Source organism: Panthera leo, chromosome A2 (genome assembly GCF_018350215.1).
Source record: "Panthera leo isolate Ple1 chromosome A2, P.leo_Ple1_pat1.1, whole genome shotgun sequence".
Taxonomy (NCBI): domain Eukaryota; kingdom Metazoa; phylum Chordata; class Mammalia; order Carnivora; family Felidae; genus Panthera; species Panthera leo.
Genome location: NC_056680.1, coordinates 2,029,482 through 2,055,487, shown reverse-complemented (window position 1 = coordinate 2,055,487; position 26,006 = coordinate 2,029,482). Strand labels below are relative to the sequence as shown.

The following is a 26,006-nucleotide window of genomic DNA, read 5'->3' as shown; positions in this document are numbered from 1 at the left end:
TGGACTTCAGCCTATCTTCAATGTAACTTCTGGTCTTTCTTCACATGTGGAATCCATCAGGCAGCATTTAATGGGCTGGACTGGAATCTTTCTTTTTCGTTAAAAGGACCAGGATGGGCTGGGAAATCTCATCCCCTGCATATTTAATTATTTTGACAAACTAGGCCACTCACAGCCCACATGAAGGAAAGACAGCTAAAATTCTTAATTTGCACCACGAACAACTGAAGGCTTCTATAAGGAGCGCCTGGGTGGCTCGGTGGGTTGAGCATCCAACTTCGGCTCACGTCATGATCTCACAGTTCGTTGGTTTGAGCCCCATGCTGGGCTCTGTGCTGACAGCTCGGAGCCTGGAGCCTGCTTCGGATTCTGTGTCTCCCTCTCTCTCTGCCCCTCCCCCACTCACACTCTGTGTCTCTAAAAATAAACAAACATTTAAAAAAAACCCACCAAATACCTCCTAGTTTGCACTATTATTGCCAACATCCAGGACTTGTGAGGGAAGGTTATCAGCAGCCTGAATGCTCCAGGTGGGAGCCCTCCTCCTGGCCCCTCCCAAGCCCTCCTCATGCCCGACGGCTGGGCTCTAAGGACCACAGGGGCTCTGCCCCAAATTCCCTCCTGATCAGCTTGGAGAAACCACTCTCCAGATGGGGAGGGACTCTCTCTGTGCCGCCTGACACGGGACCTACACTGTGAAGCAGGTCCCGCCGCAGAGAGCTCACGGGGCTCCAACAGTGGGGTCTCTAATGAACCTGCACAGGTTCCTGCCTCTGAACCCGCCCCCTTGTGTCTAGTCCCGTGTGACAGACACACCATTTTCACGTTAGTTCCTCCACCTCTAGTCATTCACTGCACGGATCCTCAGAAGGGATCACGCTGGAATTTCATTCTCCCACAAAGGGGAAGTAATTCTAGAACTGGATGAAGATACTCAAAATACCTAACCAGGGGGCGAAATGCCCTTTGGACATCTTTTATCTACTTCATCTCTGACGCACTAGAGTGGCATCTGGGGACACTGATCATTTGTCTCGGCTGGATCACCTGCCATCCTCTTTCTGAGCAAAATCCCCAACTAATATTGGCAGAACCCACAGCGTACCTCCTATGAAGATTCAAATAAATCCCTCAGAGCGCTGTCGTATTTAATAAATTTCCTGTAAATAAAGAAGCCCTTAAAGGCACCAAGCCCACAGAAGATTACGAGCCTGAGGCTATGATCCCATTATACCCTGCACCCATCCTCTTTTACCAGTGCCCAGACGACGGAGGACTGTCCAGGACACGGTGATCACTGGCACCTGCTGTTCCCAACTCCCACACGCTGACATCCCTTCCCACTGAGAGCAAATTTTCAAGGAAATGAAACTGCACAGTGCATTTTTCGTATTGCAGTTTGTGAGGATGAACGCAGTTAACTCCGCTTGCATTTGAAAGGAACAGAAACACACCAGGGCACTCACGCCCAGGGCGGCACAGGCTTTCTTGCTTTTCTTGAATCTCAAAAGCTGCTCTGGATGATGGAAAATTGCTGCAGGCTCTGCTCTCTGATGATATGTAGACGGTTTCGGTCTCTGCTCCCCTTCTCAGACCGCTTCCCGGGAAGCCCGAATCCACCCGTTACACCTTTTGGCCTTGAAAGGACAAAATGATCGATATGTAGGGCGTCTGATCCGGGAATGAGCATGACACGTGGACCCACGTGAAACCCCTCGTGACTGCTTAGCACGGACACAGCACCTTCTGACTCCCCCTGCAAACAGGAAGTGCCTCTCACGCACAGGTTCTATGGTTTACTCTTATTTACAAATGGAAAACGGTAAATATCGTGCTGGGGATGCGACTGCAAGTCCCTTGAGGTCACTGAGCAGCACTTTACCTTTGGGCTACTTCGGCTCAACACGCTGAATGATCGGCCCTTCCTCTGGCCCTGCACCTTCACCAAGGGTAAAACATGTTCACACATGTTCATAGGGACAGTCGCCATGCCTGTATGGGAGCTCATGACCTTGGACTACTATGGAGACAAGATGTCCTCACCCACACGGGGGTCAATTAAAAATGGCTCCTTTGTCCCAAATTCATTAGATGCCCTACTTGAACTGACCTCTCTGGCATTACGAAGGGTCCTGGCTCCAGATCTGACTCCTTGGAGACCAAAAGAAACCGTTTGGCTGATGATTCTTCAACACAAAAAAGGAAACACAGCTCTAGGAAACCAAGGCAAACTCATGTCATAGTTCAAAGGGATGTTCTCCCAAATAATAACATAGAGAAACTGAACAGAGGTGTCCAAAAATGTTCCCCAGAAATGTAAAAGCATTGAGGGAAATCTAATAATTGTGACGTTAGTAAAAAGAGAACTCTGGTTGGACAAATACCAGTCCAGCAATATCCAGAGACACTATAATATGCACTACTCACCAGTGGACGGACATTAGAGCAGTGGCCTCCAACAACCTAATAGTGTTCGATAATGACTATGAGCGGAGAAATACTAATAAGGTCACAAGAGTGACAACCTCGCAGGTTCCACCGGTCCAAGGACAACCCCAGGGAAGCTGGCTCGCACAAACGGATGTCACACAGCTCCCTCTCTCGTAAACACGAATACAGTTTAGCCACGGTTTATATGTTATCTCACTGGACAGAAGCCCAGTGTTTCCCTATGGCTTCAGACTGTGAGAGAACGATATCCCTACCTGGGGAACACCTCTCAAACTTCACAGGGATCGGGGAACCCAGTTTACCAGCCAGGTGCTTAAAAGTTCACCAGCCAGGCTGGGAACCTAGTTTACCACCCAGGTGATACCAGCCAGAAGCACTGTCGAGTGGTTCACACTCCGCACCCCGTTACCTGCTAACATGTAACTTACAAGCTACAACATGCAATGTCCCCCCAGCGCAGAAGGACTTACGAGGCATTTACCCTGAAGACAGGACCACACTGACGGCAACAGCAGAGCCCACAGAAGGAAAACATGAACTGGAGACCCCCACGCCCCACCATCCCGGGACAGAGGGGTTCACTAGGAGGCCCCAGCCGCAAATACCCGCCCGAGCGACACAGATGAGCCCTGGGCAGCCACACGGCAGCCACATCACCGGTGGCACTGCTGACATTCCCCTCTCGCACCGCAACAGAGATCCGGTCAAGTGACACCTGCTTGGGGGTGACGACACGGAAAGCTGCCAGCAGAAAGAGGTATGGCCAAAGGACAAAAGTCCTAAGTGTCACCCACACTGGACTCCCGGGGCAGCGAGAGCCTCTCCAGGAACAACAGGCCAAGGAGCAGAGCAGGAGCCGCTCACATCGGTCACCCGCGGTGCCCACACCGCACAGGACACCCCATTGCAGAGGGTCACGCCCAATCCCCATACGGGAGCTAAGCTCTCCCTGCTGACACCAGTCCTCCAGGAAGAAAGGAGGGGACCCGGAGACCCCAGGGGACCCAACCCTGGAGATCTGCACACCCTGCACCCCCTACTCCAGGGCTCCAATTCTAACCAGGGAGGAAACCCTCCCAGTTTAGGATCTGACCCCTACACGCTGTGTTCATGACCCTTCCAATGGCACTTGACCTGAGGAGCCTTCCCTCAGTCTGACCTGCACATCTTCCTGTTTCCACAGATCCCACTTAACCCCACAACCCCTTGGACGATGCCAACACCGTTCCTCAGGAGACATCCCAGGGCGGCCCCAGATCGTTCCCAGCACAGGTGTACCGGCATCCCCTTCTTGGGGCCCTGCGTCCTCTCTGGGCGGCCACAGCCCCTTCCGCATTGGTCCCGGGGGCCACTTGCAGGCAAGCGAGACCCCACCGTACCTTCCCTTGCCTCCCACCAGGCCCAGCTTTGGGGGTGGCCGGTCCCCAGCCCAGAGGAGGCCCCAGCTTCCAGCAACTTGGGTCATCTGAATGACACGGGGACCCCAAGCTGCTGTGTGGACAACCAGGTACAGCATCACGGCTTCCACCCTGAGGGCAAGGCCACAGTGGGAGGGGCGGCTCTAGTGCCCCTGCGTGGTTTCCCATGAATGGAAGCTGTTTATCCCTTTCAGAGAACAGGGACCTGGTACCGTTAGAATTGAACCCATCTCAGTTCACAGAATTTGTGTGCGTCTCTGACACCGGCAATTCCCAAGGGACAGATCAGGAAGACAGTTTTCCAGCTCTGGACCCTGCGTGGAACCGTCACCAGCATTTGGATGAATCCTCTGATCCATGACTCCACCCACCTGCATGAAGGTGTGGAGCCCCCTGCAGATCCCCCCCAACCCTAATGGAGAAGGACAGTTCTGTCCTGAGACACTTTTCCCCAGGGGACGCTCTCTGGATAAAGCCCCCAGTAACCCGAGTCAGCAGGGACAGGAACGACCTGACACATTTACCACCCTCTGCCCTGAAGGGGAAGAAAAGAGGCAGAAAGAACTCGGGCATTTTACACCTGCTCAACAAGAGGCTGGCGGAGGACAGAGCCATCAGTGCTGAGCTGGACAGGGTGACAGGTCCTGCTCACAGGTGACAAGTGACATGGAGACGCCTACCTGAGCCCTGTGCTCCCAGGAAAACCTCAGTGGAAAGGCACTCCCTCCCCCACCCTGTTGGGGTTTGGAAAACAGCAGGCTGCACAAGGGCCCCTCCCCCGTCAGACCAGGAGAAGGCTCACAGGAAGTCCCCCTGTTCACCCACGACAGGGCCACGCGCAGACCCCCCCACACCCACACTTTGTGCCTCATCTGTGATCAGCTCAGCTGCTTGTCCCCGTGACCAAGGGGCACAAAATGCTGGCTGGTCCCGCTTTGCTTTGGCTTCTCTCCTTCCTCCAGACCCCTGAACGTGGGCTTGCTCTCAGCCTGAGCCACACACAGCCCCTCCTGGGGACAGGGGGACAGGCTGGCCGCAGGGAACCCCAACATCAGCACCACACCTGCTCATGCCTGGTTTCTTTCCTCTTCTCCTCCCTTGTACACAACTCGCAGACAACTTACACAACTTGAGACACTCGCAAGTCTTATGCTCACAGTGTCCTCCCTGTCGACGTAGCCCCCCGCCTCCCGCACAGCCCTTGCCCCTAATGCAACAGCCCCCTCCCCCCTGTAGCCCCTGCCTCTAATGTAACAGCTGCACCCCCCCCCCCCCATGGCTCCTGCATCTAGTGCAAAAGTGCCCCGCCCCTGGCATGGCCCCAGCCTGAAGTGCAACGGTGCCCCTGCTCCCCACTTTGCAATCATTCTTCTCAATACAGGACTCTCCTTACTCACTTCGGATTTTTGACTGAATTGACACCGGTTTGACCAACTGTCCACCACTGCCCCCTTCCTACGCAAACTTTGCCCAGGCCGCTGTGCTCCCCACAGGCCCCTGAACTGCAGGTGGCCCACACGCTGAGCATCCACTGAGCTGAGGAACAAGGCCCTGGGGACGTGAGCCAATGAGGCCTTCCTCCACCACAGGGGCCAGATCCTGACATTGGGCCTTCCTGCCCATCCCCCTCTCACAGAACAGCCAAGCCGGTTCTGTTTCACTGGAGGGTCCCTGAGATGGGACCTGGTCCCTGTTGGAACTGATTGTAATAAACTGTCCTCAGCCAGGTGCAGATTTGAGGTCATCTCCCAAGTCTGTCACCAGCTAGACCTCAAGCTGATGAGCTTGTACTCACAGAACTTTGCCCCACGTTTCCCTAAGCTGTCCTTTCCAGCTGTCCTTTTAACTCAGGCAAAGGACAGGAACCCGCCCCTGGAGCAGACCCACTGCCCTCACCAGACCTCCAGGGCCCCAACCTCCCCGACCAGTTTGAGAAGCCCCAGGATTCCTGTCTGTGCAGAGGGACCTGGAGGGACCTCTGGAATGACCACCAACTACCTTTACCTCATTATCACACTGAAGTCTCCACTGGGGGAGGAGCACAGCCTCCTGTACATGACATACTCCCTGGGGACAGGCCTGCTGCCCTAAGGCCCACCCGCAGCACCCCTTCTTCCCACCCCACACAGGACGAGGAGGCTTCCCCATGGGAATACCCATCCAGCCCTAAACCAGAAGAGCCCATCCACCCTCCCTCCGGGGAGTCAGGGCTTTGGAAGTTATTCCCTGTGATCTACTGATCTCTGTATCTGCTGCTAATAAAGTTTTCTTCCTGGGACTGCTCAGTGTGGAGCACTTTCTGACTCACCAAGCAGAGAACTCAGGTTGGTTGGGTGACAGGTCCACCGTGGGTCCCCCTGTAAGCTTAGCAGGTTTAGGGGGTGCCCAGAAAAGCAATCGTTTTAGGACCCCCGCTCCATTCCGTGATCTACGCCTCTCCGGCTCTAATTGCCCAGTACACCCCTTGCAGAACTTCCTGGTCCGGGTCAGAATCACAAAGAAATGGAAAAACAGAAAACCAATCTCAGCCATTTACGACTTGAAGGGAACAGCGGGTTGCAGACTGACAGTCTGCACCAGGCCAGGAAACAGCCAAACCCGTGAAACTCTCCGCGCGGTTTCCAAAGTGAGAAAACCCTGCATTTCTTACCCGAGATCGCAGCCCAGGACCCCGTGCGCGCGCACCTGCTCCCTCAGCGCGCGCTCAGCCCCGGCCCCACGTCCCACACTTACCTCCGCTGGATTCTAACGTCCAAGTCTCAGCCCCCGGGAGCAGCTCTGGCTCCGTGACCGTCACGCTGCACGCGTGCTTTCTGGGCACGTCTTCCAGCTCGGTCCGAGCAACCTCACGCCCGCCTAGACTGCCCCCGACAAAGCTCCCCTTTCTGAATATTCATCGTTACCCTCCATAAAAGACCCCCCCCCCCGGGGAGTCGCGGATTCAGAAGCTATTCCCTGCGGCCTCTTTACGGCTGCAGTTTCCTTTATGAGACAACTCGCCGGACAGTCTCTACCTGTCCCCCACCGAGGAGCAAACTCCTGCTTAGTCAGGTCGGCGCACACGCTCCCCGAATCCCAGGCCTCCCCCCTGCCCTCCCCCAGCCTCCCTTCTCAGTTCCATCCGCCCAGGACCCAGGTGCGGACCCCTGGGGACGGGACACCCCGCCGCGGCCGCTTCCACCTAGGTCCGGCTGGTCCCATCCGCCCCGCCGGCCCGCGCACTCACCATCTTGGGGCCCTGCTCCGCGCCCTCGGGGCTTCCTCCTCCGACGCCCACACCCGCGCCTGGGGCAGCACCGGATCCGAGGGCGCCAACGGCTCCGGCTGAGAGCCACACCCCCCGGACTCTCACTCGGGTCTGGTAGGGTAGCTTACACGTCCCGGGCCCTGATTGGACGGTGCTTCAATCCCTGCGGCCTGATTGGATGCTGTCCCGAAGATACCACCCCGAACCAGATTGGACTTTACCGACAGCGCTTCCGCACCTTGATAGGACAGTCTGGGGCCTTCACGTTCTGATTGGAAGATAATCCTGACACCACCTCTGCGGTCACAGATTGGGCTGAACGCCCAGGCCCCGCCTTCTCCACTTTGAGTGACAGGTTGGAGGCACGCACGTGGTTCCTCCTCCGGCCGGGAGGTGGGCCCTCAGTCCAATGTGCTCTGGGCGGGGTCTCCTGCCCGCCTCCTCCTTTTCTGTCGCTCATTCCACTCAGTTTCTCTGTGGATACTCCCTTGTCCGGCGTGGGATCGGGACGTGACAGAACAGAAGGGCCCAGTGATCCTTCAGTCCGTGCTCTACACGTGGTCACTACGTTTAAGAACAGCTCACTGACCGGTGACCTCATCGCACGGGAGCCAGGTCCACCCGTGTTTGGAGCTGACATTTGACACCTAGAGTCGCCCCCCCCCCCCCCCCCCCCCCCCCCCGACCCAACCTCCACTTCTCAGTCCTCGGGTCAATCAAAAGTGCCCTGTGTCTTCAGCCACCATGAGACGTGGGATCCCGCGGTCCCAGCCGGGCACAGCCACAGGTGTGACACGTTACAACACTCAGGTGTGCGTTATATTCTGCAAGGAAAGTCACGGCAGATACAGTTTGTAATCAGTCCCTGTGGATGTGGAATGTAAAAGCTCCACTTCCTTCTTCAGGTGGTGTGTTGATGTGGGACAGCCTGGGAACACGCAAGGGGAGGGGAGGGCAGGGCAGGGCAGGGGAGGGGAGGGGAGGGAAGAACACTGAGTTTTACTCTTAAAAGTGTGAGCACAGGAGCACCTGGGCAACTCAGTCGCTTGAGCCAAGGACTTCAGCTCAGGTCATGAGCTCCTGGTTAGTGAGTCGGAGCCCAGTATTGGGCTTAAGTATATTGTCCGTTTCAGATCTGTCCCCATCTCTCCCTGCCCCTACCCCTGCTCCCTCTCTCAAAATAAATAAACATGTAAAAACATGTGTGAGACCTATGGGATGCGACTTATATCTCCATTTTCCTAGACAAATTTAAAGGCCACAACAGCCAGGAAATCATGCCTCCTGGGCAATGTTGAAATACTTCGTGTCTCTGCGGATTTGCCCACTCTGCCTATTTAATGTTAGCGGATTCACGCTACGTGGCCTGGTGTGGCAGGTGTCTTCCGCGTGGTATAACATTCTCAGGATTCGTTCACGTGCATGATGTGTCCGTGCCTCATTCCTTTCTGGGGCTGAATCACCGAACGTCCTGTGGATACGCAGCACCCTGTTCATCCATCCACACACTGGGGGACAGTTGGGACGTTTCCCTCTTTTGCGGGGAACGCACAGTTTTGCACCTGGCATTCGTGGGCACACATCTGAGTGTCTGTTTCCGTTTCCGTAGGACTGGAACACTTGGGTCACACTGCGGTTCTGTGTTTCACTTCTTGAGGAACCACCAAACGTTTTCCACGTCAGCTGTCCTAGTTTATACTCCCACCAGTGTAGCTACCAGTGTAGCGAGGTTTTGTTCTCTCTTGGAGGCACAGAAATACACTGGACAGTCGTGCCCCAGGGACTGATGATCTTCCTGTCGTTTCACAAACCACTAAAGCTGATCTGGAGGAGAGAGAGTCTTCCGCATCTCTACTTAGCTACAGTACGCAGGTAGTTTCATTGTCTGCTTGCCCCCAGTGGAAGACATCATGTACCTGTTGCAACTTTTGGCCTTAAAGGGACAGAAAGCCTCAAAAATCTGCAGTTTGCTCAAACTCAGGACCGACGCTTAGGGCACTTGATCGTGGAACCAGACCTCATTTGGATCCAAAGAAAACCCCTCAGGACTGCTTAATGCTGACACGTCCCCTTTTGACTCCCCATGGCAATTTACATGCCACTCCTCTAAACAGTAAAGATTTTGCATAATTTACTGATGGGTCTTTTAAAAAAAAGATCAAAGTGGTAAATATTAACTTGCGTGTACTATTGCAAATCCTTTTTTTTCCTTTAAAGATTTTATTTTATTATCATTGGTTTTAACGTTATCTCTACACCCAGTGTGGAGTCAAAATCCAAAAGTCCAAGACCAAAAGTTGCACGCTCCACTGAATGAGTCTGCCAAATGCCCTGTAAATCCTCTTGAAAGTACTGAGGAAACAATACTTCTCCCTTTGACATCCAACCCAACAGGATAGTTACATATGCTTACTTGGCCATATACCTTAGTGAAGGGTAAAACCAAAACCATTTAGTCCCATAGTTTGAATGCCTTTGGGGTACCTAGGAACTGTGGAATATTATGGAAATAATGAGGTGTTTTTATCTCCAGTGGGGGGATAAAACGGAAAAGGCTCCTGTGTCCAAAATTTACAAGATACCATATTTTGACCGACTGATCTGTCTGATATTAAGGGTACTGGTCTTTCCAGACTTTACCTCCTGGGGGCCAGAGGAAAGCACCCCACTGTATTTCCACCACAGTCACTGTTCATTAAAAAAAAAAAAAAAAAAAACAAAAAACAAAAAACAGGCAAATCTGAGTCATGGTCCAAAGGGATGTTCTTCCAGGTCATAATTGGGAACAAAACTGACCAAAGATACCAAGATTCAGTGCCCGAACACATTAACCAATATTGGAATTTTAACAAATATCCGTTAAATAAAGAGATAACTGAACTTGAAATGTATCTTTCAATAATAAGGACTGAAAGTACACACAGAATTGGCAAATTCCAGTATCCGCAACAGCGAACAGAAATGAACTTGCAACAAGACAAGTCTGGTGTCGTGATCAGATAGTAGCCATATTCTGGGATGTAGAATTCACGGAATTTTTCTCTAAAATTATATAAAGTTGCATGTACACCTCCCCTCAACAGACACTTTCTTATCACCCCAGGGTCCAAGAGACATTGTAATGGAAAACAGGTATTTTTATATAACCATATGATTACTTCAAGTCTGAGATAACAACATCTACATCCTACAGATGTAGAGGACAAAGAAGGACACTTAAAACCATCAGTGTTCATATCAGTGACACGAACTAGGAATCCATACATGTGGGATCCCTATTAAGGAAGAGGCATCTGGAAACTCAAAGCCATATTCCCAACAATGAACAGATTTTTGTCCCACCTGAATTTTCATGAACAAAATACATGAAGTTCTATACCTGGAGTTTTCCCAAAATTGTGTGCATCCAGGATCATCTCCAATGTACTGGCTCACATTTTAATTAAGATTTTAAGAGAAAAAGAGAAAAATAAATAAGATTTTAAGGGAGAAAAAAATGCTTTCCCACAGCATGTCTGTGCTCAAAGATTCCTGGGATACCTGAAGGCTTTTCCATGGTGCTTAAGCTCATAAGGTTTCATGTCACTGTGCTTGCATGTGTGTCCTCGAAAGGAAGAGAGACAAGTGAAGACTTTCCCACAGTGTGGTCGTTCATAGTGTTTCTCCTGAGCGTGTGTTCACACATGTTTTCTCAGGCTTGACTTATACCTGAAGGCGCTCCCACACTCTTAACATTGACAGGAGTCTCTCCCCAGTGTGAGTTCTCACATAGCGTGGGAGGTAGCAGTGATACATACAGGTTTTCCCACAAACGTCACACTCATGGACTTTCTGTCCACAGTGAACTGACACATGACCCTGAAAGGAAGACGTGCAAGTGAAAGCTTTTCCACATTTCTTGCACTCTAGAGATTTTTCACTACTGAGACTCTTCCCTTTTGTGTCAGATGCTCTCCCAGCATCCTGACCTTCATAGGATCTCTCTACGAGGTCTACATCCACGTGAGTGCTCAGGCTCGAGACGGGGCTACAGCCCAGCCCACGTTCCTCACAGGGACTACGTTTGAGCCCTGGGTGAGAGCTTCACGTCCTCTCTAGGAAGGAACCATCCGCGAAGGCTTCTCTACACTTAGTGCACGATTTGCCTGAAGTAGGACACCCCTCATGCACAGGAAGACTTGTAATCAGGTTCAGGGCTTCTCTACGTCGATCTCCTTCATTCAGAACGTTCACAGACACTCCCCACCAAAAGACTTCTGTTCAAAATAGGAAGGCACATTGTCAGGGAATAATGATTATAAGTGATCTCTTTATTAATAAATGATCTATTGATGCTTGTTAATTATTATTGGACTACATAATGTCCATTGTCAATGAATGGGTTTGTTTGTGGCACCGTCTGTATGGTTACAACGTGGAACAAGATTAATGCTTTGGCATTAATGACAGTCATAACTTTCTGGGTTTCTTACATATAGTTTTTCCTGACCATTATTTCCAACTGAATTGTTCTTCAGATGGTCAGTACCTAGAATGCGTTTGTAAAAACAGTGTCCTGTGCAAATCTGACTATACGATTGTTGAGCTAGGTTATGGCTGTTCTTAAATTTCAAGGTAGTCTCCCAATCTCTCCGGATCCACGCATGCCTCCCGTACAACTGTCACTCACCTCACACACCCTTCCTGGGTTTGGGTTTCGTCTCCACTGCTATGAAACTTCTGGTTTTCTCCAAAGGCAGAACAGGAATCGTTTATCGTAAATATTACTGTTTCCTCTTCACTCAGTAGCCCACGGAGTCTTTGATCCACACGCTTTACCTTTACTGGGAGAAACTACAAGAATTGGGAGCCTAATTTAATTTCTTTGGAAGTGACCTGGTGTGTAAGGTAAGAACATAGACCATATGCTGATTTCTATTCATACACGGATCCTGAAATGTAGATGAAGTTCATCAGAAAGAATGGACACGTGACCAAAGAAAACTTCGGGAGACCCTAGTGATTTGGGACTTTGGCAGTAATAGGAAAAGGGTACATAATGGCGGCCCATTCACTCACAAATACTTCCGAACAGATGGAGACTGGGGCGCCTGACCATTGGAAACTGTGGGTTAAGCAGCCGACTTCAGCTCTAGTCATGACCTCATGGTTCACGAGCTCCAGCCCTGTGTGGGCTCTGCACTGACAGTGTGGGGCCTGCTTGGGATTCCCTCTCTGCTCCTTCCACACACTCTTTCTCTCAAAGTAAATAAATAATCTTAAAAAAAAAAAAATAGACATAAAGTGGAGATAAGTATCAGACAAGCAAAGTAGGAAGGAATTGGGCAAGACACACACGTCCACACCTACCTCTACAAGAGGAACACAAAAGGCTCACCACGAGGGTGAGGATGGGTGAAAAGTCCAACAGGGAAGCCACGTGAATGACAGACATCATCTTCTCCAGCAAAGGCTGAGTCACCTTTCTAATGGCTGTGTCCAAATGCTTTTCCTTCTCCAGAACTTGGTCAACCAGAGGAACACTGGTCTGTTCTGAAGGCACAGAGGCCCTCGGTGGAGCCTGTCTGCGCTGCCCCAGCTGCCACTAGGAGATTAGATGGTGCGTGTGTGGCTGCTGTCCTGCCCCTGAGAAGAGCTCTCACCAGGGAGGATTTGAAGGACCACAAGCAATCTGGAAGATGGGCTCTTACTTTAGTCTTCAGGTTCGTTAATGATGATAAGTGTGGGGCGTTTTCAGTGGAAATCTATTGATCTGTAATATTGTACAGCCTAGTGCTTGGGACAATTACAGTCATTACAAGATCCTCACCACGATAATTGGAATTACCATCTGTCACTGAACAAAATACTACAATATTACTGCCCATATTCCCTGTGCAGGACTCTGCATTCCCATGACCTCTTTGCTGAATAAACCCAACTCTGTACTTTTCAATCCCCTTTACCTATTTCACATGTTCCTCCAACCCCTTCCAATCCCACAAACGCCAATTGAATCTCTATAGTTTTAAGTCTGTTTCTATTTCTTGTTGTTCGTTCGTTCATTGTGCTGTTTCGATTCCACACGTAAGTAAAATACGTTTGCCTTTCTGACTTGTTTACTTGGAATAATGTCCTGTAGGTCCAACCGTGTTGTCACAAATGGCTGAGTAGATACCACATCTTCACTATCCGTTCACCTGTTGATGGACTCCTGGGTTGCTTTCATATCTTAAGTATTGTGACTGATGCCACAGGGAGTGGGACGGTGCGCCTATCTTTTTCTGTTAGTTTTTTTGGTAAGTTTACCCACCCAGAAGTAGAATTATGGACAGATGGTACTTGTGTTTAGTTTTTTGTGGAAACTCCATACTGTTTTCCAAGGTGGCTGCACCAATTTAAATCCCAACAACGAGATTTTTTTTCTCCACACCTTCAACATCACTTGCTATTTCTTATCTTTCTGATACTAGCCATTCTGGCTTCTGGGAGGGGACAGCTCATTGTGGTTTTGATGTGCATCTCCCTGATGATTAGTGACATTGAGCAGCTTTTCATGCGTTAAGTGCCCATCTCTATATCTTCTGTGGGAAAATGTCTGTTATGTCCCTGTTCCCATTTTTTACTTTCCCTTTTGTTTCCCTTACCTGATGGCATAATTCCACAAAAATATTGCTAAGACTGATGTCCATGAGTTCAGCGCCTCTGTTTTGTCCTAAGACATGTATGGGTTCAAGTCCTATCCTGAGGTGTTTAATCCATACTGAGCTTCCTTTCAGGTAAGAGGTACGAAGATTTTCCAATTTCATCTTGCGGGTAGCTGTCTCATTTTCCCAGCACCGCTTCCTGAAGAGACAGTCTTTTCCCCACGGTATATTCTCAGCTCCTTCTTTGTAGATAATCTGGCCATATAAACATGGGTTGACTTCTGGACTCTCTATTCTGTTGCCTTGAGCTCTGTATCTGCTTTTGTACTATATGGTTTTGTTTACTACAGTTTGAAATCTAGGACTGTTTTTTGCTTAGCTTTGGTATGCTTTCTCAAAATGGCTTTGTTTGTTGGGAATCTTTTCTGTTCTTACACAAATTTGAGAGTATTTTGCTCTAGTTCTTTCAAAAATACTATTAGTATATTGATAGAGATTGCACTCAGTACGTAGAGGGCTTTTTATACTATGGGCGTTTTCAAAAAAATTAGTCCGTACAATCCGTGACAATGTCACCTTCAATGTCTTTCATTAAATGTTTCGGGGCGCCTGGGTGGCGCAGTCGGTTAAGCGTCCGACTTCAGCCAGGTCACGATCTCGCGGTCCGTGAGTTCGAGCCCTGCGTCAGGCTCTGGGCTGATGGCTCGGAGCCTGGAGCCTGTTTCCGATTCTGTGTCTCCCTCTCTCTCTGCCCCTCCCCTGTTCATGCTCTGTCTCTCTCTGTCCCAAAAATAAATAAAAAACGTTGAAAAAAAAAATTAAAAAAAAAAAAAAAAAATGTTTTATACCTGCCAGAGTAAGCTGTTTCAACATCCTTGGTTACTTTTAACATAGTATTCTATTGTTTTTGAACGAATTGAACATGGGTTTGTTTCCTTAATTTCTCAGCTACGTGGGTAGTAAATATAGAAATGCACAGATTTTGCAATATTAATTTGTGTTCTGCAACTTTTCCAATTCATTTATTACTTCTAATACTAATTAGTGAAGCCTTAAGGATATTCTAGGTACAGTCTCATATGATTTGCAAATATTGACCTTTTCTCCCTCCTCCTGAAGAGACCAGTGAAGGTATGGAGCCATGCTTACCCACAGCAGACAGGTTCCTGCAGGTCTCCAGCATCACATCTCTGTAGAGCTTCCTCTGACCTCAATCCAGCAAAGCCCACTCTTCCGGGGTGAAGTTCACAGCCACGTCCTCAAAGACCACAGGGGCCTGAAACATACCACACACTCTATTGCAGCAAAGCTCCATCATCACCCACGTGTGTGGGAGGATGAAGGGTGTGGGTTAGAGAATGAAGGGTGTGGGTGACAGGCAGGGAGCTGACTCCATTCCTAGGACCCCTGAGTCACAACAGAGGGTGAGGACAACAGCTGACATGGACTTACACACACCCCATTTACTGGGATATTTACACTGAGACAGATCTGAGCAGACCAGTACTGTACAGACCGAAAACTGAAATATTCACTCGGACCACACACAGACTGGAGGACACACGCTTGGCTTGCTCTAAGAAGATTATGCCTCGTCATCAGCTCCAAGAACTGGAACCAGAATGTCAGGATGGTGTGGACACTTAGATTCCAGTGCTGCTTCATGGGAGCAGCTCTCGCCCTGGAAGGAACAAGGGCACGAAGCCTGCTGGAGTCCCCTCTCTTCCGACAGAGGCAGACACGACCCTTTCCCCGGATTAGGTGGGCTCTGGGCACGGACACAGGCCAGGGCCCGGGCACCTGGCACACCTGATGTGTAAGACGAGTCCGGGGCCTCAAGAAACGTGGAAGTCAGCAGGGCCGCTCAAACTTTTAACCCAGGGCCCAGAATTCAAGGAAAAGGGCACCAGAAGGAAGAGTCCCTGAGGGATTGATGGGGACACAGCCACCGCTCACGTCACAGGAGGGAGAATCACAGTGTATGGACCGTTTTTAGGCAACAGGCCTGAGTGATGGAAAGATATGCAGCGAAGGGCACAGTGAGCACACAGCTGAATGCACACGCGCTCCTGAGTGACCTGCCTCGAAATGGCCACAGGCCCTAACTAACCCCTGCGTACTTACAACCGGGCACAGGTCCCACACAGGGAGCATTCCAAAGGTTCCCATGCTCCCTCGTGACCCCATAACTGTAGCCCCTCAACACTGCCTCCCGGCAGACGGCCTCTCCTTTGCCATCCTGCCCGCTGCTCCCTCGCAGGGTATTCAGCAAACTCCCATCTCCTCTGTTCTGCCTTGGGGGAACTCTCACCCCCTGAGCTGCGGGCCTCCCTCTGATCGGGTCACCCCACATTTAATGGCCTTCACAGGGACCCTCTGCTGTACTGGGCCTCTCCTGGGATTTTCTAGGAATTTTCTGGGAGTTTCCCTCGGTGGACTGACCCTAGCGTTCTCTGGGCAGCTGACAACCTCCACCTGAGGTTCCTCCTTGGTGAGGATCCCAAGTCCCAGGGGGTGTCTATGGGGCACCCCTTGCCCAACAGGATGAGGGATTTCCCCTCTTGCCCTTCAGGGGGATCCGTGACTCCCTCTCCTTTCTTTTTGCCCTTTGGCAGGTGTAACCACAGTCCTCACCAGGCAGCCAAAGTTCTCTATCCAAGGGGTCCCTGGTATGGTCTATGGGTCTGAGGGTGAACAAGGTCAGACCATTCGGGCCTGTATGGGCGAATGACCCCTTTCCTCTCCTCTCCACTCTGTTCCCAAGGTCTATTCCCAACGAGTGGCAAATATGGCAACGGCAGCTCGGCCGTGGTGAATCCGCACATGTGAAGGACTCAGCTGGGACCCTTTCCTGACGCTGGCTGAGTCTCGGCAGCCTTGCTTCTGTCAGATTCCCCCCTTAACTCCTTAGTTCCCATGTACCCAGCTGCCATCTTGACCTACAAGCAAACACATTCCTACACATCTGAGTGCTGAGTCCTCCCCTCCTTTTGCATAAGTTCAATGAGAACGTATTCTCCTTGTAATAGGACACCATTGGACACAATGGTTGTTTTACTAAGGCTCTGACTGGAATGTTAGATTTGACAGAGACCTGCATAGACTCAGAATAAGCAGACAGCATGAAGGAATTAAGGTAGACTTACTGGAACCAATCAGGCCTCCTGGAAATACTGGCCTGATGCCTTGCTGACAGAGTTCCCAGCAGCCTTACCAGGTGAGTCAAGTCAACTCCTGGCAGGCGCAGAAAACCTCAGGATAGTTTGGGGGCCTCAAGAGGAGGAAGTCACGAAAATTTATAGGTCTTGCAGACAAGTCTGATGACAGATATTTCACTTACCTTCTGGCCTCAAGGGGCTAATGAAGTTCAATCTAGAGATTCCTTATGAAAATTTTGAGCAAAGCAAGTTTTTGGAAAACTTATATGGTCAATCACTGCGTTTGCTGAGCTTTTGTAAGTAAGTAGGCCATTTTGTTAAAACTGGACTTGTTTTACAAATGAATTGTTCTTGATTTGGCTATCTCTGGAAATAAGAGTGAATGCAGAGAGAAAATTATGTTTCAGGAACACATTTTTGTAGGTATTAGACTTTGATACTCTTTCTTATAAACCAGACTAGGTCCTGAATTCGTCTGGTTTCCTCAAATTTCTGGCTACCGTTCTCCAAACTAGGGTTCCCATCGTCCATTCTCTTGAGTTAAAGTCATTAAAAACCAATCTGCCCTCTTTCCTCAAGTCCTGAAAACCGATCCTGAACAACTTGAGGTCAGCTTCAGAGAAACCACCCTACGGCTCATGTAGACACAATCTCCATGCTTGTGTCTCTAGAGGGATAATGACAGGACCCCATGGACACAGGATTTTGTGATCAGCTGGAAAATGGGAAGGACTCCCCAACAACTGCATGACTCATCTATCACCTTGACCAATCCTGTGAGACTGGGATCTCAAAATCGCTCCTTAAACCACAGCGTACCCCACTCCATAGGCTTAACTACGGACTTGTGGAAATACCGGGTGGGATCACATTCCTTATCTTGGACTGGAGGATGCACTTGGGGATGCTCTTATCTCCCAGGACAAGTATCTCCCACTTGCCATCGATTCCCGTAATGAGGATATAGTTAAGGGGAGACATCAGTCGCCCCTGATTTAGGCAAGTGGATGTCCACACGGCAAGTGCCACAGGGCGGTGGCAGAGACAGGGACACCAGGACACAGGGGGCCAGGGAAGACTGGTTTTCTAAAGGGTAAAAGGGATCATCAGATTCACGGGCAATAACCGAGTCTGGTGGATTTAACTGGAAACAAGAGGAACACACGGACAGAAAGTTCCAGCACGTGTGATCAGACCTGAGCGATGGAGGAGTTTTCCCACAGAACAAAAGACGGTCGTCTACACAGGAAGAGACGGGGAAGGACAAGTCTACTAACAACGTGAAGGGTGCATCTACGCAGACAACCCAGAGAAAGGACACACCCTGACGTGGAGAAAACACAACACGTAGAAATGAAACAGACAAATGTCCTCAGGACGTGAAGGAAACAGAAGTTCAGGAAGAAGACACATGAGTTACAGGAGACAACACGCTGGAAATGCTTCCACGGAAGAGGAAACCCACACGTGAGAAATGCTCAGCCCTGGAGGAATCAGATAAACCAACGTGTGACGCCCAGGAGACCCCATGTCACCCACTCGAGCTGGACGCCATGAAGTCGCAAGTGACGGGACCCAAAACCGACATGTGGTTCACACTCTGCACCCCGTTTCCTGCTAACGTGTAACTTACGAGCTACAACATGCAATGTCCCCCCAGCGCAGAAGGACTTACGAGACTTTTACCCTGGAGACAAGACCACACTGACGGCAACAGCAGAGCCCACAAAAGGAAAACATGAACTGGAGACCCCGCGCCCCACCATCCCGGGACGGAGGGCTTCACCGGACACACTGAGCCGCAAGCACCCGCCCGAGAGGCACAGACGAGCCCTGGGCAGCCACACATCACCGGTGGCACTGCTGACATTCCCCTCTCGCCCCGCAACAGAGATCAGGTCGAGTGACGCCTGCTGGGGGGTGACGACACGGAAAGCTGCCAGCACAAAGAGGTATGGCCAAGGGACAAAAGTCCTAAGTGTCACCCACACTGGATGCCCAGGGCAGCGAGAGCCTCTCCAGAAACAACGGGCTGAGCACCAGAGCAGGAGCCGCTCAGACTGGTCACCCACGGCGCCCACACCACACATGACACCCCAGTGCACAGGGTGACACCCAGTCCCCCCATGAGCGCCAAGCTCTCCCTGCTGACACCGGTCCTCTGGGATGGAAGGAGGGGACCAGAGACCCCTGGGGACTGGACTCTGAGCTCCACACGCCCTGAACCCCCTCCTCTGGGGCCACAATTCTCACCAGAGAGGAAGCCCTCCCAGTTTAGGATCTGACCCCTACACGCTCTGTGTTCATGACCCTTCCAATGGCACTTGACCCCGAGGAGCCTTCCCTCAGTCTGACCTGCACATCTTCCTGTTTCCACAGATCCCACTTAACCCCACAACTCCTTGGACGATGCCAACACCGGTCCTCGGGAGACACCCCAGGGCGGCCCCAGCCCCTTCCCCACTGGTCCCCACTGGTCCCCACTGATCCCGGGGGCTGGAGGCCACCTGCAGGCGAGCGAGACCCCACCACACCCTCCCTTGCCTCCCACCAGGCCCAGCTTTGGGGGTGGCCGGTCCCCAGCCCAGAGGAGGCCCCAGCTTCCAGCAACCCAGGTCACCCGAATGACACGGGGACCCCAAGCTGCTGTGTGGACAACCAGGTGCAGCATCACGGCTTCCACCCTGAGGTCAAGGCCACAGTGGGAGGGGCGGCTCTAGGGCCCCTGTGTGGTTTCACAAGCATGGAAGCTGTTTATCCCTTTCAGAGAACAGGGACCTGGTACCGTTAGAATTGAACCCGTCTCAGTTCACAGAATTTGTGTGCGTCTCTGACACCGGCAATTCCCAGGGGACAGATCAGGAAGACAGTTTTCCACCTCTGGACCCTGCGTGGAACCGTCACCAGCATTTGGATGAATCCTCTGACCCATGACTCCACCCACCTGCATGAAGGTGTGGAGCCCCCTGCAGACCCCCCCCCAACCCTCATGGAGAAGGACAGTTCTGTCCTGAGACACTTTTCCCCAGGGGACGCTCTCTGGATAAAGCCCCAGTAACCCGGGTCAGCAGGGACAGGAACGACCTGACACACTTACTACCCTCTGCCCTGAAGGGGAAGAAAAGAGGCAGAAAGAACTCGGGCATTTTACACCTGCTCAACAAGAGGCTGGCAGAGGACCCGTGCGGAGCTGGACAGGGTGACAGGTCCTGCTCACAGGTGACAGGTGACATGCAGACGCCTACCTGAGCCCTGTGCTCCCAGGAAAACCTCAGTGGAAGGGAAAGGCACTCCCTCCCCCACCCTGCTGGGGTCTGGAAAACAGCAGGCTGCACGAGGGCCCCTCCCCCATCAGACCAGGAGAAGACTGACAGGAAGTCCCCCTGGCTCACCCACGACAGGGCCACGCGCAGACCCCCACACCCACACTTTGTGCCTCATCTGTGATCAGCTCAGCTGCTTGTCCCCGTGACCAAGGGGCACAAAATGCTGGCTGGTCCCACTTTGCTTTGGCTTCTCTCCTTCCTTCTGAGCCCTGAACGTGGGCTTGCCCTCATCCTGAGCCACACAGCCCCTCCTGGGGACAGGGGGACGAGCTGGCCTCAGGGACCCACCACGTCAGCCCCACACCTGCACTTTCCTGGTCTCTTTTCTCTTCTCCTTCCTGTTACACGACTCGAGACACTCAGATGCCTTTTGCTCACAGTGTCTCCCTGTTGATGTAGCCCCTGCCCCCCTGCAAGGCCCCTGCCCCTAGTGCAACAGTCCCCTCCCACCCCACCTCTTTGCAATCATTCTCCTCAATACAGGACTCTCCTTACTCAATTGGGAATCTTCATTTGACACTGGTTTGACCAACTGTCCACCACTGCCCCTTTCCTACCCAAACTTTACCCAGGCCACTGTCCTCCCTTGAAGTGTGGGAGGCCCACACTCTGAGCATCCACTGAGCTGAAGAACGAGGCCCTGGGGACCTGAGCCACTGAGGCCTTCCTCCACCGCAGGGGTCGGATCCTGACACTGGGCGTTCCTGCCCATCCCCCTCTTGCAGAACAGCCACGCCCCGGCTCTGTTTCACTGGAGGGTCCCTGAGATGGGAGCAGGTCCCTGTTGGAATTGATTGTAATAAACTGTCCTCAGCCAGGTGCAGATTTGAGGTCATCCGCCAGGTCTGTCACCAGCTAGACCTCAAGCCCACGTGGTTGTACTCACAGACCTTTGCCCCACGTTTCCCTAAGCTGTCCTTTCCAGCTGTCCTCTTTAACTCAGGCAAACGACAGGAACCCGCCCCTGGAGCAGACTGACCTGCCCTCACCAGACCTCCAGGGCCCCAACCTCCCCGACCAGTTTGAGGAGCCTCTGATTCCTGCCTGTGCGGAGGGACCTGGAGGGACCTCTGGAATGACCACCAATTACCTTTACCTCATTATCACACTAAAGTCTCTACCCAAGAAGGAGCAAAGCCTCCTGTACATGACACACACCCTGGGGACAGGCCTGCTGCCCTAAGGCCCACCCCCAGCACTCCTCCTGCCTGCCCCACTCAGGGTGACGAGGCTTCCCCATGGAAATACCCATCCCAGCCCTAAACCAGAAGAGCCCATCCACCCTCCCTCCGGGGGGTCAGGGCTTTGGAAGTTATTCCCTGTGATCTACTGATCTCTGTATCTGCTGCTAATAAAGTTTTCTTCCTGGGACTGCTCAGTGTGGAGCAGTTTCTGACTCACCAAGCAGAGAACTCAGGTTGGTTGGGTGACAGGTCCACCGTGGGTCTCCCTATAAGCTCAGCGGGTTTAGGGGGTGCCCAGAAAAGCAATCATTTTAGGACCCCCGCTCCATTCCGTGATCTACGCCTCACCAGCTCTATTTGCCCAGTACACTCCTTGCATAACTTCCTGGTCCGGGTCAGAATCGCAAAGAAATGGAAAAACAGAAAACCAATCTCAGCCATTTAAGACTTGAAGGGAACAGCGTGGAAGCAAAGACTGACAGTGCACCAGGCCAGGAAACAGCCAAACCCGTGAAACTCTCCGCGCGGTTTCCAAAGTGAGAAAACCCTGCATTTCTTACCCGAGATCGCAGCCCAGGACCCCGTGCGCGCGCACCTGCTCCCTCAGCGCGCGCTCAGCCCCGGCCCCACGTCCCACACTTACCTCCGCTGGATTCTAACGTCCAAGTGTCAGCCCCCGGGAGCAGCTCTGGCTCCGTGACCGTCACACTGCACGCGTGCTTTCTGGGCACGTCTTGCAGCTCGGTCCGAGCAACCTCACGCCCGCCTAGACTGCCCCCAACAGAGCTCCCCTTTCTGAATATTCATCCTCACCCTCCATAAAAGAAAAACCCTCTTCCCTGCTGGGGAGTCGCGGATTCGGAAGCTATTCCCTGCGGCCTCCTTATGGCTGCAAATAGTTTCCTTTATGAGACAACTCGCCGGACAGTCTCTACCTGTCCCCCACCGAGGAGCAAACTCCTGCTTAGTCAGGTCGTCGCACACGCTCCCCGAATCCCAGGCCTCCCCCCTGCCCTCCCCCAGCCTCCCTTCTCAGTTCCAACCGCCCAGGACCCAGGTGCGGACCCCTGGGGACGGGACACCCCGCCGCGGCCGCTTCCACCTAGGTCTGGCTGGTCCCATCCGCCCCGCCGGCCCGCGCACTCACCATCTCGGGGCCCCCGCTCCACGCCCTCGGGGCGTCCTCCTACGCCGCGCACACCCGAAACCGTGGCAGCGCAGGATCCGACTGCGCCAGCCGCCCCGGCGGAGAGCCACACCCACCGGGCTCTCGCTCGGGCCTGATTGGGTGGTGCACAGGTCCCGGGCCCTGATTGGGCGATCCTTCAGTCCCTGCGGCCTGATTGGATGGGTTCCGAAGATAATCCCCCAGAACCCGATTGGACGTTACCAGGCCACCTCGCTTCCTCACCGTGATAGGACAGCCTTCGGCCCTTCCCGTTCTGATTGGAGGGTAGTCCTGGGTGGCTGAAAATTGGGCAGATACCCCCAGGTCCCGCCTTTTTCCCCCCTGAGTGACAGGCTGGCGGTACACACGCGTCCGATCCGCCTGCCAGGAGGTGGGCTCTCAGCTGAAAGAGCTCGGGGCGAGCTGAGCAGCCTGCCTCCTCCTATGCTGTTCAGGGAATCCGACTCACTTTCTCTGCGGAGACTCCCTAGTCCAGGGTCGATTCGGGACGCGAAAGAACAGAATGTCCTGGTGACCCTGTGTTCGTGGTCGACACGGGGTGACGATGCACTTGTCCCCTGTGTTTAAGAACAGCTCACTGACGGGGTGCCTGGGTGGCTCAGAGCCTGCAGCCTGCTTCAGATTCCGTGTCTCCCTCTCTCTCTGGCCCTCCCCCCACTTGTGCTCTGCCTCTGTCTCTCAAAAATAAAAGAACATTTAAAAAATTAAAAAATAAGAGAGAAGAAAGTCACTGGTCTGTGGCCTCACCTAAGGGATGATTGGTCTCCTTGAGTTTTAACCTGGCCCATTGAAAGCGTGAGGCCCCGACCTCTGAACCAACCTCCACGTCTCAGGCCTCAGGTCAATCAAAAGTGCCCCGAGGCCTCAGCCACCAAGGGATGTGGGACCCCGCGGCCCCAGCCAGGCACAGCCCCAGACGTGACACATTGCAATGATCAGGTGTGCGTTAAATTCTGCAAGGAAAGTCACGCAGATCCATTTTATAATCCGTCCCTGTGGATGTGGAATGTAAAAGCTCCACATCCTTCTTCAGGGGGTGGGTTGATGTGGGACAGCTCTGGGAACACACAAAATAAAAAGAACGCTGAGTTTTACTCTTACAAGTGTGAGCCCTATGGGATGTGAATTATACCTCCATTTTCCGAAACAAATTTAAAGGCCACAATAGCCAGGAAATCATGCCTCCTGGGCACTGTTGAAATACTTCGTGTCTCTACGGATTTGCCCACTCTGCCTATTTAATGTAAGTGACTCACACCACGTGGCCAGGTGTGGCTGGTGTCTTCCACGTGGTATAACATTGTCACCATACCGTTCACGTGCATGCTGTGTCTGTCCTTCATTCCTCTCTGGGGCTGAATCACCGTCCGTCCTGTGGATACGCCGCACCCTGTTCATCCATCCACGCACTGGGGGACACTTGGGACGTGTCCCTCTTTTGCGGGGTCTGCACAGTTTTGCACCTGGCATTCGTGTGCACACATCTGAGTGTCTGTTTCCGTTTACGTAGGACTGGAACACTTGGGTCACACTGCAGTTCTGTGTTTCACTTTTTGAGGAACCACCAATCTTTTTTCCACGTCAGCTGCCCTGACACTCCCACCAGCCAAGCACAGGGTTCCGCTTTCTCCAATCCTGGCCGCCGCTTCTTTTCTGGATTCTGGCTCCTAGCCGTCCTCGTGAGTGGGAAGTGGCATCTCATCGTGGTTCTGACTCGCATCGTCCTGATGGGAGGATCGGTTCAGGTGTCTATTAGACATTTGTGCGTCATCTTTTTTTTTTTAATTTTTTTTAACGTTTATTTATTTATTTTTTATTTATTTTTTTTTTTTATTTATTTTTGGGACAGAGAGAGACAGAGCATGAACGGGGGAGGGGCAGAGAGAGAGGGAGACACAGAATCGGAAGCAGGCTCCAGGCTCCGAGCCATCAGCCCAGAGCCTGACGCGGGGCTCGAACTCACAGACCGCGAGATCGTGACCTGGCTGAAGTCGGACGCTTAACCGACTGCGCCACCCAGGCGCCCCTACGTTTATTTATTTTTGAGACAGAGAGAGACAGAGCATGAACGGGGGAGGGGCAGAGAGAGAGGGAGACACAGAATCGGTAGCAGGCTCCAGGCTCTGAGCCGTCAGCCCAGAGCCCGACGCGGGGCTCAAACTCACGGACCGCGAGATCATGACCTGAGCTGAAGTCGGACGCTTAACCGACTGAGCCACCCAGGCGCCCCTGTGCGTCATCTTAAGAGAAATGTCTCTTCAAGGTGTTGCTTGCTTTCTGACTGGGCCACGTTTTTGTTACTCACTTAAGACTTCTTTGTGTATTCTGAATGATAAAATCTTACCATGGATGTGATTTACAAGGTTGTTCTCCCATTTTATGTCCTTTCAATCTCTTGATATTGACCTTTGATGCACAAAAGATTTTCATCTTGCTGAAGCCTTATTTAGCTACTTTTTCTTGTGTTCCCTGAGATTATCCTGTCAGTTAAGAAACCTTACCGAATGCGAGTTCATGAAGATTTCTCCCTGAGTTTCTTTCACTCTCGAATTATCCAGGACAGGCCCCTTCAGGGCTGGGGATTCTCAGCAGAGCTGTTTCCAAGGCCTGGAACTGAGATGCTCTGATAACACACATGTCCCTGGACACTTGTCTAATGTGCGAGGCCATGAAGGTGTTTCTGTTTAAAAAAAAAATTTTTTTAACATTTATTTATTTTTGAGACAGGGAGAGACCGAGCATGAACTGGGGAGGGTCAGAGAGAGGGAGACACAGAATCTGAAACCGGCTCCAGGCTCTGAGCTGTCAGCACAGAGCCCGACGCGGGGCTCGAACTCACGGACCGCGAGATCATGACCTGAGCCGAAGTCGGCCCCTTAACCGACTGAGCCACCCAGGCGCCCCAGGTGTTTCTGTTTTAAGTGATGATCTTTGATTCCTATGTGAAAATACTTCTATACATCCATACCTTCAGCATTATACTTCCAACATACAAGTTCTTGATGATTGCTCGTTTTTGGGTAATTCCCTCTACCTCATTATATAGAAAAGCATGTCCATGATCGAACAATTGTTCTTCTGTATAAAATGCTGAAGTGGCATTTGTGAAGTTCCAAGAAAAACTTGGTTATAGTATTGATGAAATTCTACCAAAACCATCCAACTATTTGCGAAGTATTGACATCGTGGGAACATTTCCTGGAATCTCTGTCAGCCCACCTGCAAACCGCGAAATTCTCATGGCTCCAACTCCAACTCTATCTGCACTCCAACCTCCACGTCATTGCCACTGCTATGATCCGCCCAGCGTGACCCACCACCTTGGACGACATCACCATCCTGCTGTCTGTTGTCATGGTAACGGGTCCAGTGAGGCTGCCCTATCGGTTCATCTTGAGGGTCCACAC

General features: G+C 51.9%; 1 protein-coding gene and 1 long non-coding RNA gene across 3 annotated transcripts in view; both read right to left on the bottom strand.

Annotated features, from left to right (window-relative positions):
- Positions 1-26,006, bottom strand: part of LOC122213736 (zinc finger protein 77-like) — an 81,397-nt gene that overhangs the window by 16,181 nt on the left and 39,210 nt on the right. The gene's annotated exons all lie outside the window — the stretch shown is intronic.
- Positions 8,390-24,386, bottom strand: LOC122213737. Of its 2 annotated transcripts, none has more exons than XR_006199622.1 (4): positions 23,912-24,386; positions 14,892-15,018; positions 11,786-11,949; positions 8,390-11,372 (listed from the first exon to the last, which is right to left on the bottom strand). It is a non-coding gene; the product is annotated as an uncharacterized LOC122213737 (long non-coding RNA). The 2 variants fall into 2 exon arrangements; XR_006199623.1 differs by lacking the exon at positions 23,912-24,386 and adding an exon at positions 22,558-23,237.